The following is an 11894-nucleotide window of genomic DNA, read 5'->3' on the forward strand; positions in this document are numbered from 1 at the left end:
GTTTCATTAGAAATAAATGGCATTTGACTGTTGCCTCTTAGGGTAAGGATGATGTAAACAGTGTAAGTTATATAGACAGTGTTCGTATTCTGTCTTAGTGGTAAGATCCAAGTTGTTTGTTTTCTTAGCAGACTAAATATATACACTAAATTGATGATTGCCTAAATAACTACGTGAATGTTGAAGCAGAGCTCCATGGAGAGAATGTCTCAACCATTTTATCACCTGCTTTGCTTTGTAGTGCTTAGAAGAGACACACGGAACCTGATTTAAAGATTCTTCCTTGATCTCGAACTGCAGGGTTGCATCACCTGTTTTAAGAGACTGGAGACCAGTGTAAGCGTAAACAAATTTCTCTGTGTTGATTTGGGTTGTTTGTCTAAGGGTATTTACTCTAGTCATGAAATCGTTGAAATATAATCAGAGAAGGCCATCTTGATCCTTACTGATAAATAAGAGATTTATGGGAAATATGATCTAGATTAATGCATGTATGAAAAACTGATACGTGACTGAGATGTAATGATGTGAAAATGGCTCTAGAAGCATATTAGGGATATCAAAGCCTTTTCGGCGTTTGTCCATAATAGAGGTTAAAAATTATAATTAGAGAATTAATAAATTAATAAACAGGATAGAAATAAATGAAGAGAAAGTGGTCTTTTCTGGATCAATGATGGTAACTGCCGGTGTATGAGTCCCAGGTGACGAGTAATACGTGTGGTCCAATACAAGAACAATGTGGTCTTTCTCTTCATTCATTTTCACTTCTTATTATAATTGAACCATGAAAGAAGCAATAAACAAATATATGGATCAATTGAGAGAAAGTCTCAATTTTTTTTTTTATCACTTCTGTTCGGTACTTTTCAGAATAGAAGCTCAAGGTGATTTCAGCCTCTCTTGTGATCAAGGTCACCATGTTTCCCTTCTCTAGGAAAGAGCCCAAGGCGAGTAATAGTCAAAGTTCTTTTCTTGGTGTGGGTCATGTGTTTAAGGGCTTTCGTGGTGTTACTCAAACGTAATAAATACAGTGAAAAATTAACCATGGCTCAATGATAAATATGATTTGAGACATTACGTTGATTAATCGATAACATGTAACATTGCTACTTATTAATGAAAGAGGTATCTATTTTGGCAATAATTCTATAGGGAGAAGTTAGGGATGTTCAAGTATCATGTTCTTTGGTTTTTATTAATCGTGGGTGTATTTTATTATTTCCAGTGGAGGTATGACTTAATTGATACAGATATAAAAATGAATAAACTAAAAGTGGCCTCTAAGGGAACCAGTGGTGATGACAGGTCATGGACGGTGGATAGTAGGTGTCTGGAACCCTGAGGTTCAATACAATAGATATTCTGTTTTCTCTATTTACTTGATCGTATGGGTAGATGTTAGGAAGTATAAAGATCATGTTCTTATTTTGGATGAATACGTTTAGATGTGTTGTTATGAATGGACCAATGATAGAACCACTAAAGGAAATATAAATAATAGAGTAAGAAGAAAAGGCAAGTTATTGTCTAATTAGGAACGTAACATGGTGAAGCAAGAAATACTAACAAAATTTGCAAACACTGATGCCCATTATGAAATAGATGTTTCCAGGGTGTCTCTTCTTTTGCCAAAGATTATATAGATATGAATAATTAAGAGTCGGTTTTATTATTCTGGATCAGTGTCAAGTTTGAAGGTTTCCTTTTTGTTAAGAGAAAAAATCTACATTATGAAAGATTTATAAATTCCTAAATGAGTAAGTTCAATGTGGAAAGCAAGAATCAGTGGGAATAAAGATTTCATCATTTTTTTCTGTCATCACTGTGGTTTGTACTTCTCAGAATGGACACATTCAAGCTAATCAGGCATTCCTCCCTGGTTGGTGAGCTTGGTGACAGCATCTGTGTGTCAGAAGCACAGAGATGGATGTGAGTAATGGGCAAATTTCTTGTCTTTGTTTCAGTGATTTCTTTTTCAGCACGTTCAGTGGATTATTCGAAAATTCCATATAGAATCACAGAAGGCCAATTGTGGCTCTGTGATAAATACTGAATTTTATAAAACAATATATTGATTAATGCATGTATGGAAAACTGATGATGAAGGAAAAGTGAGACTAAGTCTGTGTTCAGTTTAAGGACACAAAGGCTCATTTCAGTTTTTGTGAATAATAGGATTTTAAGTTATTAGCAAACCAATGATTTAATCAAAATACAAAGAGAGTATCACAAAGAGAAGAGGGACAATATTGGATCGATGATGACCACTGGTGGCGTATGAGTCGTATACGATGAATACGTGGAACTCTGAGGTCCAAGAGAAAATTAATCTAGTACATTCCCGTTATTTGAAGGCATCCAATAGACAGGTGTCAGGAATATACTAAGATCTTGTTTTTGGTCTTGGTGTTTGTGCGTTTATATGTATTGCTATAATTCGACACATAGATTCTATAAATATTCTAGAAATATCTAAATAAAAATGATGTAAAAATGATGAATGAAGTGAAGCATTGTCTAATTATAAAAATATGTGATTAAAAATAAAAATATGCGGTTAGGCAAGAAATACTATTATCAGACTCTGAAAACCCTGAAGTTCGATTAGAAGCAAGTTGTACAAGACTGTTACCTGGAGAGCTAAGGGTGATACAGACAGGAGGAGTTACAGACAATGCTCATAGTCTGGGTCAGTGGGTTTGTTTTCTTAAAGGAAAAAATATATATACACCAAATTAATGATTGCCCAAATGTCTGACTACGTGTGAGGGAAAGGCCAAGACCAATGGAAATAATGTCTCAACCTTTCTTATGATTTGCTCTGCCTTGAACTCCTCAGAAACAGACACGCTGCACCTGGTGTAAGGATCCTTCCCTGATCAGGAGCTCTAGGATTGCTCTGGAAGGAGTAGGAAGATCAGTGTGAGTAGAATCAAAATTCTTGTCTCGTTTGGGTGGTGTGTCTAAGGGTATTCACGGGAGTAATGAAAAAATATGAAATATACTCAAAGACCATGAACTGTGTTCTGGTGACAAATATGGGGTTAAAATGAAGTATTATACTGATTTAAAGCATTTATGAAAAACTGATAATAAATATGACAGATATAATAATGTGGGAATGGTTCCAGATTACATTATTAGGGCAATAATAGGGAAAAGACTGTTTGGAGTTTTGGTGAATCAGACAGTTTTAAAATGATAATTAATGACTTGATCAATAAGCGATATAGACATGGATGAAGAGAAAGTGGTCTTTTCTGGATCAGTGATGATAACTGCCAGCGTATGAGTCGTGGATGATGAAGGATACGTGTCTGGAACTCTGAGGTCCAAGGGATGTGGTCTTTCTCTTCATGAATTTTCACTACTATTATGGGATCGATGAAATATCAATGAGGAAATATATAGAAAATAACATAAGTTGTAGTAACCTTGCCCTATTTTAAAATTACGTGGGGAGGCAAGAATTACTATTGGTACAATTTGAAAACGCTGAAGTCCAAAGAGAAATAAACAGCATGTGACTGTCACCTTTTTGGCTAGGATGACACAGACAGGACAAACAATAGGCAACGTTTACATGGTCGGTCAGTGGGAAGTTCGAAGTGGTTTGCTTTTATGAAAGATAACGAAATAAAGATGTTCCAAGAATGGTTTCATAAGTGGCCGACTAGATGAAGCTTGTAGAGCAAGGATCAGTGGAAGAATGTCTCATTTTGTATCATGTTCTCTGTTCAGTACTCTTCTGAACGGATGCTGTAGCTGATTTCAGCTTCTGCCCTGATGAAGAAAGACTGTTGTGTGGCCTGGGTCTTAGGAGGGTAAGTCAAGGTGAGTAGCAAGAGATTTTGTCTTGGTGTGGGTCATTTCCCTTAGGGTATTCACAGTGTTATTAAAAATTCATAAATACCATCAAAAAGTAAGGTGTTGCCCAATGGTAAACACAGATAGGAAACATACCGATTAAGTGATAATACGTAACATGGAGATTGACTGATGAGAGAGATATAATCTATGTTGGCATTTATTCTACAGATAGAAGTTAGGGAATTCAACCTGCTGATTCTTCAGTTTTTGTTAATTATGTATTTTACTATAATCGATGAGTTAAATATGTAACTGGTATAAATGTCGAAATGAATGAAGAAAAAGTGGGTCTTTTATGTACCTGTGATAATGACTGGTGGCAGATGAGTTAGGGACGCTGAATGAGGTCCAGGTCAATATGTAGTCTTTCTCTCTGTTTATTTGATCCTAAGGATAGATTTTTGGATAGTACAAAGAATGTTTTTACTGGGTTCATAGATTTAGATGTATTATTAGAAATAGATCAGTAATAGAACCATTAAAGATATAGAAACAGCAGATAAATACAAAAACGTGAGGCATTGTCCAACTTTGAAGACCTGTTTTTAGGCAAGAAATATTAATAAAAATTGTGAACACTGACACCCGTTAAGAATTAAATGGATCAAGAGTGTCACTTCTTTGGCCAAGGGTCATTTAGACATGAGCAATTTAGAGTCCATTTTATTGTTCTTGATCAATCTCAAGTTTGAGGATTTTTGGTGCTGTTGTTGTTAAAAGAAAAAAAAACAATGTTATGAAATATTCATAAATATCTGAATGACTGAGTAAATGAAATGTGGAAAGCAAGCATCAATGTAAGTAAATGTTTTGTTTTATTTTATTTTTTATCACCAACTCTGCCTTTCATTTCTCAAAATGGACACACCTCGAGCTGATTTAAGCAATATTCCGTGGCGGTGAGCTCTGTGGTTGCATCTCTGTGTTAGAAGCACAGAGAACCATGTGAGTAATATCAGATTTCGTGTCTTAGTTTCAGTGATTTTTTTTTTCCAGTGTATTCAGTACATTATTTGAAAGTTCTATGTAATAGAATCACAGAAAGCCAACTATAGCTCAGTGACAAATACTGAATTTTATGAAAACATTATATTGATTAATGCATGAATGACTAACAGCCTAATTTTAAAAAGATATATATTGATGTGAGGATGATTCTATTTACAAATTAAGGATATCATGATTTTCTTGGGCTTCTGTGAATGAGCGTTTTAAAGTTATTAGTAGTGAATTAATGAATTAGCCGATAAACAATATAGAACTGAATGAAAGGAAAGAGGGGCACTACTGGATCGATGATGACCACTGGTGGCGTATGAGTCGTTTACGATGAATACGTGTCTGGAACTCTGAGGTCCAACAGAAATGGAATCTGGTTTATTGTCCTGTTGGAGGTGATTGAATAGATAGATGTTAAGAACATACAAGGGTCCTGTTTTGGGTTCTCATGTTTGTGCATTTTGTTTCAATTTTTATAATTGGATCAATGAAATAATCTATAAACAAACACATAAATAAATAAAGATGAAAGCAGTGAAATCTTGTCCAATTATAAAAATATGTGGTTAGGTAAGGAATAGTATTCATGTATATTTAAAATGCTGATGTCTATAAGGGAATATATGGTGTAAGAGTTGTTATTGGAGGACGCTACAGTTATTGATAAGTCACAGTCCATGTTCATATTCTTTATTAGTAGCTAGATCAATATTGTTCATTGGCTTATAAGACAATAAAATTCACTGCTTAGTAATTGACTAAATTCAAGATGGAATACGAGGACCAATGAACATAGTATCTCCTTCCTTTTTATCTCTTGTTCTGCTCGGTACTTTTCAGAATGGAAACACTTGAGCTGATTTAATGTCTTCCACGATTATGGAGCTCTATGGTTGCCTCTGTATAATGGGAGGATGGGGATTAATGTGAGTAACAGTTGAAATTATTTTCTCGGCATATGTGTTGTTTTTCTTTTGAGGTGATTCATTGTATTATTGAAAACTCTAAGATATAATGAAAGGAGGCACTGTATCTCAGTGATAGATGTGGGCTATGCAAGCTGTTATAATGATTAATCCATGCGTAGAAGACTGAGGATAACCAGTTAAAGAGATATTGATGTTAGCATTATCAAAGTAGAGCTCAGGGAGGTATACGCTCTTTCTCAGTTTTTGTGAATTATAGAATTTAAAATTCTTAGTGAATTAATGGTTTACTCGATAAAAAAATTAGAACTGAATGAAGGAAAAGAGGAACAATATTGGATCGATGATGACCACTGGTGGCGTATGAGTCATTCACGATGAATACGTGTCTGGAACTCTGAGGTCCAACAGAAGAGAAAACCTAGTTTATTCCCATTGTTTGCAGAGATCCTGTGTGGACAGATGTCAGGAATATAGAAGGATCTTGTTTTTGGCCTTGGTCTTCATTCATTTCCTTTCAATTTTTATAATTGGACCAATGAAATAATCAATAAACAAACAAATAAAGAGGAAAGTGATGAAGCATTGTCCAATTATAAAAATCTGTGATTATACAAGAAATACTATTAACAGACTCTGAAGTTCAATTAGAGGTAAGTGGTACATGATTCTTCTTACATGTATGGCTAAGGATGTCATGGACAGTAGAAGTCATAGACAAATGTTCAGCTTCTGGCTCAGTGGTAAAATCAAAGTTGTTCATTTTCTTATGAGAAAAAATATTTAGGCCAAATTAATAACTGAGCAATAACTGGTTAAATAAGAGATTAAAAGCAAGAGAGAGAGAGAATGTCTTGACTCGTTTTATCATATGCTCTACTTTAGACCATTGGACCTGCTTTAATGATTCTCACCTGATCAAGAGCCCTTGGGTTGCATCTCTGTACTGGGGAGACAGGAGACCAATGTGAGTAATACTCAGAGTTATCATCTTGTTTCTGGTATTTTGTTTAAGGATAATCATTGTATTAATACAACGTATGAAATATCATCAAAGAAAGCCAACTGTGTCTCAGTGACAACTATAGGATTAAAATGAAGCAATACATTGATTAAAGTGTTTATGAAAAACAAGACACTTGATGAGAGAGATATTGATGTGTGCATGATTCTGTGCCTATCGTGCATAAGAGTTCCATCTTGGAGTTTTGTGAATCATATAGTTTTAAATGGTGATTAGTGAATTAATGAATTAATTAATAGACAATGTAGAAATGAATGAAGAGAAAGTAGTCTTCTCTGGATCAGTGATGATAACTGCCAGTGTATGAGTCACGGGTGATAAATGATAAGTGTCTGGAACTCTGAGGTCCAACACAAAAGAGATGTGGTCTCTCTCTTCATGAATTTCCATTCTTTATTATAATTAGGTCAATGAAATATCATGAGGAAATATATAAAGAATAAAGTGAATTGTAGAAACATTGCCCAATTTTAAAAATATGTGAGGAGACAGGAAATACCATTAATATAATTTGAAGGCACTGAAGTTTAAACAGAAATGAATTGTATATGACTGTCACCTCTTTGGATAGGATGATATAGACAGCACAAATTATAGACAGTTGTTTTTTTTTTTAATTTTTTAATGTTTATTTATTTTTGAGAGAGAGAGAGAGAGACAGAGCATGAGCAGGGGAGGGGCAGAGAGAGACGGAGACACAGAATCAGAAGCAGGCTCCAGGCTCTGAGCTGTCAGCACAGAGCCGGATGCGGGCCTCGAACCCACACACCACAAGATCATGATCAAGCTGAAGTCAGACGCTGAATTAACTGAGCCACCCAGGTGTCCATAGACAGTTTTTATATTCTGGGTCAATGGGAAGTTTGAGGCAGTTCATTTTTATAAAAGACAATGAAATAAATACATTCCAATAATGATTTCCTAAATGCCTAAGTGAGAGATGTAGAGCAAAGAGTAGTGGAAGAATGTCTCTTTTTTTATCATCTGCTCTGCTCCGTACCCGCCCCCCCACCCCCCGCCCGAGAATGGACACACTCAGGCTGATTGTAATGTTCTTCCAAGGTCACGAGCCCTTAGGTTGTGTCTATGTTGTAGAAGCATACAGACCAATGTGAGTAAGATTCAAAGCTTTTATCTTGGTTTGCTTAAGGCTATTCAGTATATTATTTATAAGTATTAAACATAATCAAAGAAGGCAAATATAACAATTGCTTACTTAATGTTAACATTTATTTATTTTTGAGAAAGAGCACAAGGGGGGTGTAGGGGCAGAGAGAGAGGGAGACACAGAATCTGAAGCAGGCTCTAGGCTCTGAGCTGTCAGCACAGAGTCTGACGTGGGCGGGGCTCGAACCCATGAACTGTGAGATCATGACCCGAGTGGAAGTCAAATGCTTGACCGACTGAGACACTCAGGTGCCCCAGGAATTTATTTATTAATTAATGAAGTTAGTATCAGATTGATAAGAAGCATTTTGTTTCCTAATCCGTAAATGTAACACTGAGGTCAGTTAATGAGAGTTAGTCTCTGTAATACTGTAGAGATAGATGTTAGGAATGTTGATGGAATATATTCTTATATTTTTAATTCATGTGCATTTTTTGCTTAATGGCTTAATGAATAAATGTTTATGAGAATGGAAAGAAAGAGGGCCAGCCTTAGATCAACGATGACAGCTGGTGGCATATGAGTCATATCTGATGACTGCTCTGTGTTTGGAACTCAGATCTGATAGAAAAGTAATCTAGTCTGTTTCTCACGCGTATAAGGATCCTATATACAGATGTCAGGAATATATAAGGATTTTGTTGTCAGTCTTTGTGTTCATGAAGTTTAATAATTAATAAAGTTATTAATAGTAGAATAAACAAATGAATAAATGAATAAAGGTGAAGAGGTTGAAGTATTGTTCTTTGGTAAACGTGTAGCAAGGGAAGGGCACCTGGGTGGCTCAGTCGGTTAAGTGTCCAACTTCAACTCAGGTCATGATCTCATAGTTCATGGGTTTGAGCCCTGCATCAGGCTCTGTGCTGACAGCTCAGAGCCTGGAGCCTGCTTTGGATTCTGTGTCTCCCTCTCTTTCTCTCTCTCTCTGTCCCTACCCTGCTCACACTGTCGCTTTCAAAAATAAATAAACATTAATATAGGGAAAAGTATTAATATACATTAGAATACATATAAAAGGACCAAGTGTATTATGTCTTTGACTACGGTTGATATAAACAATAAAATGCAGTAGTCAGTTATTGTCTGAATTAGTTCCAGATTTGAAGTTTATTTTTAAGGTAAAAATAAGTAAATATTTCCGTAAGTTAATAAATACTTAAATGATTATGTGAGTGAGTGTTGGGGTCAGTGGAGAGAAAGTCTAAGCCTTTTCATCACCTTCTCTGGTTGTCTTCAGAATAGATGCTTGAGCTGATTCATTGTCCACTGCGGTCAAGATTATCACGTGACGTTGCTTTTGTGTTAGGAACAAGGAGAGTAATGGTCAAAAATTTCGTTTTGGTTTGGGTCATTTGTGTGTGTGATATTATTCAAACGTGATAAATATAATAAAAAGGCTCACCATGGCTAGCTGATAAATACGATATAAAACATGGTGTTCATTAATTTAATACGTAGCATTGAGATTGATTAATGAGGGAAATATAACCTATGTTGGCAACAATCCCATATTAGGATTTAAGGGTGTTCCAGCATCTTATGCTTCAGTTTTTGCAAATTATACCCATTTTAATATTTTCAAAGAATTCATGATTTAATCACTGCCAATGTAGAAAGGAAGGAAGCAAAAGTGCGCCTCTGATGGGCCAGTGATGGTGACTGGCAGTGGGTGAGTGATGGGTGATGAGAAATATGTATCTGGATATCTGAGGGCCAACGTAAGAAATCATCTACTCCTTCTGTTCTGTTGGATCCTGTAGGTAGATGTGAGGAACATAAGAAGATCATGTTCTTATTTTGAGTTTGTAGATTTGGATTTGTCATTATTAGTAGATTCATGATAGAGCCATTAAAGAAATATACATAATAGGTAAAAGAGAGAGAGAGAGAGAAGGATTATTCAACTATGAACTGTGTATATATGGTGAGGCAAGAAGTATTAATAAAATTGGAAATACATATGTTCATTAAGAAATAAGTGGGAAAACGGTGTTATCTCCTTAGCTCAGAGTTACGTAGACAAGTAAGGGTCTAGTCTTTCTGAGCCAGTGTCAAGTTTGAGGTTGTTCCTTTTATTAAGAGAAAAATCTATTCATGACATGAAATATTTATAAAGACCTAAATGAGTGAGTAAATGGGATGTGAGACGCGAGGGTCAATGGAGAGACAAGGTCTTAAGTTTCTTTTTTTTAACCATTAACTGTGCTTTGTACTTCTCAGAATGGACACACCTGAGCTGACTAAGCATTGTTTCGTGGTGGCGAGCTCGTGATGGCGTCTGTGTGTTAGAAGCACAGAGACCAATGTGAGTCAAGTTCTTGTCTCAGTTTCAGCTATTTTTTTTTTTTTTTAAAGGCTGGTCAGTGTGCCATGTAGAGTCAAAAGTAGCGAACCGTAGCCTAGTGATAATATTGAATTCATATGAAGCATTATGTTAATGATTACATGCAGGAAATTTAAGGTAATTAATGAAAGATATATTGATGAGAGAATGACTCTATATACAAATGAGGAGTATTGTCACTCTTGAGTTTTCTGACTAATAGGATTTTAAATTATTGTTAATGAATTTGTGAGTTGGTCCATGAACAATGTAGAGCTGAATGAAGGAAAAAAGGGACAATATTGGATTGATGATGGCCACTGGTGGCGTATGTTATGAGTCATTTGCGATGAATATGTATCTGGAACTCTGACGTCCAACACAATAGAAATGTAGTCTGTTCCCATTGTTTGATGGGATCTTATACACAGATGTCAGAAATATATGAGGATCTTGTTTTTAGTTGTGTTCACGCATTTTTATACTACTACTATATTTGGATAAATGATTTGTAAGTAAATCTCATCTATAATCCTGTTTTTGGTCTTTTATGTTCATACATTCTATTTTTTAATTGGGCCAATGACATAATAAATAAATAAATGAATAAACAAACAAATAAATAAATAAGAAGTGGGTGAAATATCATCTAATTACAAAAATATGTGGTTAAATAAGAAAGGCTATCAATATATTTTGAAAACAAATGCCTATTAGGGAATATACGGCATAATGGTATTATTCTTTGAGTAGCAGTCAGTGTTCATGCTATCAGCTACAAGATTGATATGGTTTATTTTCCTAGGAAAAATAAAATATACATTATCCCAACTTAATGCTTATTAATGACTGAGTGAATGAAATGTGGAACGCAGGGGGACCAGTGATCATAAATTCTCAATCTTTTTATCGTCTGCTCTGTCTTGTACTCCTTAGAATGGTCCCACTTGGCTGGTTTAGCCATTCTACCATAGTCATGAGCTCTGTGGTTGCATCTATGTGTTACGAGCACAGAGAACAATGGAATAGTCAAAATTCTTTGCTTGGTTTTGTGGTCTTTTAAAAAAGGTTTTCATTGCATGATTAGACGTGTGATATAAAGTCAATGCTCACAACCGTAGTCAGATAGTAAATTTGAGGCTTATGTGAAGCCTTATATTAATTAGTCTATAAAGGAAACATTTTGGTTAATTAGTGAAAGATATCGTCAGTAGGAAATAATTCTAAAGGCAAAAGTTAGAGATATTTAAGGATCTTGTTTCAAGTTTTTGTGGTCTCTAAGCGTTCATTTTCTTGTTATTAGTTAACAAGATATATAATAAAAGATATATAAAAAAGATATATAATTTGATGAATTAATCAATAAAAACATGTCGACAGCGATGATGAGGACCAAGCATGAGGCAGTGATGATGCCTGCTCATGTATGAGCCTGGAACTCTGGGGCGAACGTGAAAATTAATTAGTCTGTTTTTCCTTTTGGAATTCCTTCGGTGAAGGAATGTCTGGAATGTACAAAGATCGTATTCTCATATAGTTATTTTGTGGGCATAGATTTGTCGTTAGTAACGGAATAATGGC

General features: G+C 35.2%; 2 long non-coding RNA genes, 7 other non-coding genes and 3 pseudogenes across 15 annotated transcripts in view; all 12 read left to right on the forward strand.

Annotated features, from left to right (window-relative positions):
- Positions 1-955, forward strand: part of LOC105260691 — a 92294-nt gene extending 91339 nt beyond the window's left edge. For all 6 annotated transcript variants that reach the window (XR_006599989.1, XR_006599988.1, XR_006599992.1 and 3 more), the window contains 2 exons: positions 242-336; positions 874-955. This is a non-coding gene — a long non-coding RNA (uncharacterized LOC105260691). The remainder of the gene's footprint in view (positions 1-241; positions 337-873) is intronic.
- On the forward strand, positions 667-729 carry LOC111561209 (annotated as a pseudogene).
- Position 956: 1 nt separating the features above from the next.
- The window catches only part of LOC111560921, a 52142-nt gene continuing 41204 nt past the window's right edge, over positions 957-11894 (forward strand). For both annotated transcript variants that reach the window (XR_006599994.1, XR_006599995.1), the window contains exons 1-6: positions 957-1932; positions 2843-2925; positions 3745-4818; positions 5713-5798; positions 6684-6765; positions 10211-10295. This is a non-coding gene — a long non-coding RNA (uncharacterized LOC111560921). The remainder of the gene's footprint in view (positions 1933-2842; positions 2926-3744; positions 4819-5712; positions 5799-6683; positions 6766-10210; positions 10296-11894) is intronic.
- LOC111561210 lies at positions 1289-1352 on the forward strand (annotated as a pseudogene).
- Positions 2254-2321, forward strand: LOC111561175 (annotated as a pseudogene).
- Positions 3265-3339, forward strand: LOC111561176. The gene has a single exon (XR_002743536.1). It is a non-coding gene; the product is annotated as a small nucleolar RNA SNORD113/SNORD114 family (small nucleolar RNA).
- Positions 5162-5233, forward strand: LOC111561158. Its single transcript, XR_002743519.1, has one exon. It is a non-coding gene; the product is annotated as a small nucleolar RNA SNORD113/SNORD114 family (small nucleolar RNA).
- Positions 6135-6206, forward strand: LOC111561151. The gene has a single exon (XR_002743512.1). It is a non-coding gene; the product is annotated as a small nucleolar RNA SNORD113/SNORD114 family (small nucleolar RNA).
- On the forward strand, positions 7099-7173 carry LOC111561181. Its single transcript, XR_002743541.1, has one exon. It is a non-coding gene; the product is annotated as a small nucleolar RNA SNORD113/SNORD114 family (small nucleolar RNA).
- On the forward strand, positions 8483-8555 carry LOC111561185. Its single transcript, XR_002743544.1, has one exon. It is a non-coding gene; the product is annotated as a small nucleolar RNA SNORD113/SNORD114 family (small nucleolar RNA).
- On the forward strand, positions 9633-9707 carry LOC111561199. Its single transcript, XR_002743557.1, has one exon. It is a non-coding gene; the product is annotated as a small nucleolar RNA SNORD113/SNORD114 family (small nucleolar RNA).
- On the forward strand, positions 10617-10693 carry LOC111561184. The gene has a single exon (XR_002743543.1). It is a non-coding gene; the product is annotated as a small nucleolar RNA SNORD113/SNORD114 family (small nucleolar RNA).

This window comes from Felis catus, chromosome B3 (genome assembly GCF_018350175.1).
Source record: "Felis catus isolate Fca126 chromosome B3, F.catus_Fca126_mat1.0, whole genome shotgun sequence".
Taxonomy (NCBI): domain Eukaryota; kingdom Metazoa; phylum Chordata; class Mammalia; order Carnivora; family Felidae; genus Felis; species Felis catus.